The sequence below is a fragment of the Erigeron canadensis genome, chromosome 2, assembly GCF_010389155.1.
Source record: "Erigeron canadensis isolate Cc75 chromosome 2, C_canadensis_v1, whole genome shotgun sequence".
Lineage (NCBI taxonomy): Eukaryota > Viridiplantae > Streptophyta > Magnoliopsida > Asterales > Asteraceae > Erigeron > Erigeron canadensis.
In genome coordinates, this window is record NC_057762.1 from 35,503,845 (window position 1) to 35,506,711 (window position 2,867).

A 2,867-nucleotide genomic window follows, 5' to 3' on the forward strand; every position below is an offset into this window, starting at 1 on the left:
ATGACCATATGTGTGTTTTTAATGTGAATTGATAGGTTGATTGCAAATACGTTGTTTTATGGTCATCTTGCAATTGTGGTCGCAAATAAGGTGAGTGTATATGCTTATAATCATATTCTTGTTATTTGAGGTTATAGGTGGGTAAATTTCTATGACCCATAGTTGATTGTTTGTAAGAACTAGTAGGTGGGTAAATTCCTACTAGTCATGTTGTTGTAAGAGCTAATAGGTAGGTAAATTCCTACTAGCCAAATTGATTGTGTGAGCTAGTAGGTGGGTAAATTCCTACTAGCTAAATTGTTTATGAGAGCTAGTAGGTGGGTAAAGTCCTACTAGTATTATGAATGATATGAATGAGATGACTATCAATTGATATGCTATAATTGATGCACTTTTTTATGGTAACTTGTTTATGATTGTATGTGTATGCATTCACTAAGCGTTTAGCTTATTCTTTTTAGTTGTTTACCCTTTTTATAGGTTGTCCCGGGTGCGGAAGAAAGTTAAGTAATGTAAAGATTGAAGTTAAAGTTGCTTTATGGATATTGGTTGCTTTAGCTAAATGCGGATAATGGTAACGTTGATAGGACCCGTAGAGACCCCTTTGAACTATGGCTCATGATACATTGATTGGTTACTTCTATCGAGTCATTTTGTATTAGAAATGTGTTGGATTGTGTTTGAAATGTACCTTTGGAAAACTCTTAATCCGTAACAGGTTTTGACGATGATTTTACGAATGGGTCATGCCGAAATTTCTAATATTTGTACGTTGTCCTTTATAATGAGTTTTAGGTATAGATATTTGATTGAACTCATAAATGTTATGGTCTAAAGTTTGGAATTGAGTTTGAAAGGGTGCAAGTCGTGAAAAGTGTCAAAATCGGGTTTTGATAAATTTGGGCCGAATTTTCCCACTGCGCCGCAGTGGGATATTGTTTTAAAAAAAATCATATAATATGGTCGAGTCGAGTTTGGTCCTTACAAGTTGGTAATCAGAGCCAAGGTTTAAGGGATTTAGGTGTTTTACGAATACATGGATATCTAGACTTAAACCGTAGATGAGACTTGGCCTTATGTGTTTAGTTTGTTTTCCGTGACATATGAAAGTATTTAACAAATTTGACTTGAGACATAATATAATATGTAATCATAATAATGACTGCAGCATTATTATCATTGTATATTATAATAGCTCAAGTCAAACCCGTTAAATATGGAAGTATGTTAGCATGAAACTATAAGATTGGAGACCTTGCTTGGTAATGTGATTTTTATTTATAGCCTTGCTTGTTGATTTGTAGGTTCCTTAGAAAAGCTTGCTTGACTAAATGGTTTGTTGAGCGATAATGATTAAAAATTTGGAATTGATTTTTTGAGTTTAATATGCCATATGATGAATTTAAAGGAATGGGATTGATAAATACATGATAAATGTGGAATGTATGTTAATGTGTATTTGTTTGGGTATATGCGAATGTGATAGAGCATAAATTTTTCTTGAATAATCAGTGATGAGGTCGTAAAAGCAAAAATTTGACATGATTTATAAGTTTAAGAGATGGTTTGTCGTTTATGTAGAAAAAAAAAAGTATGTTGGATAATTGATGAATGTTGAATGTATGCGAATGAGTTGTGGTTATTATTTAGTGTAAGACCATTGGGTAGTGAGACCCGTGGCATCATTATTGTGTTAAAAGACCATACAAGTATGATAATAAGAATCAGTTATGCAGTGATATGATTTAATTGGTTGGTTAATGTTGAATGCACATAATATGTGTTAATATAAGGTTGTAGAGTTGTAGACTCCTTGTATAATTACGTTTGTTTAGATGATATGTTGAAACATCATACGAGGTATTGCAATGAAAAGTAATTAGGGTAGTAACATGTTTAAATTGGCAAGTTTAATGTGATGGATGCATGTTAGATGTTAGTATAAAGTCATGGAAATTGCGAATCCTGGTTTTAATATGACTATTTAAGTGTATGTTAAAATGACGAATGTCTTTTTGATTTTGATTGAAATGTCTTCTTGAACGAGTTTTTTGACTACTTGATGCATGATGATAGACACTAAGATAAAATTTGTATAGTAAGAACATAAGAATATTATGGTAATAATGAACTTGTAAATGATAAGTATGGTAGTAATGAAGTTAAAACCTAATCTAAAATCTTTGAACCAATTTGTTCTCTTTTTCCGTCGGGAGCGTGTGATATAATGTTTGAGAATAGATAGGCTAAGCGTGAATGATTCCTAATTTCATGAGAGGAGAAGACGACCCAGTTGAATATTCCTATTATAAAGAAAACAATTGTCTTCAGCTTAAAAAAAGAAACGGTCGATTTCTGTTGATACTTTTTCTCGTGCATCTTGATAATCGTTTTATGGCAGTCAAGTCTCATGTGTTTGGATCATCGACGCCGAAAGGAAACCACGTTCTACGGCGAATACTCCTGTTGTTCGTGATTTACTCAATGCCTCTTTTTCATGAATTTATTCGATCTAGTCATACCCAAGAGGTATAATTTCTTTTCAATAAAATCAAAGATGGTATTATGCGCTTGTGTTTATCTATTCGTGAGCTCGACAAAGTAACAATCAAAGATGGGTACCCGTTGCCGAAATTTATGTTTTACTCGATCTTTTTCTTACTCTAAGATGAACCTTTGCTTCTTTTAATCATCAACTTAGGGCGCGCGATGAAGATGTTTCTGGGAATGATATCTATACTTGTTTTGAGCACTTTGAATTCGTAGTTATGCTCTTCACTTTTATCCATGATTTTGCAATTTCACATGAGTCTTACGAACCGCAATTGTTTCTGTTGTGTGATAAGTTCGAAATTGTTTCCATTGAT

At 32.9% G+C, this 2,867-nt stretch overlaps 1 long non-coding RNA gene across 1 annotated transcript; it reads left to right on the forward strand.

The window, feature by feature from the left end:
- Window positions 1-708, forward strand: LOC122586415. Its single transcript, XR_006321987.1, has 2 exons — window positions 1-90; window positions 481-708. It is a non-coding gene; the product is annotated as an uncharacterized LOC122586415 (long non-coding RNA).
- Window positions 709-2,867: the final 2,159 nt, after the last annotated feature.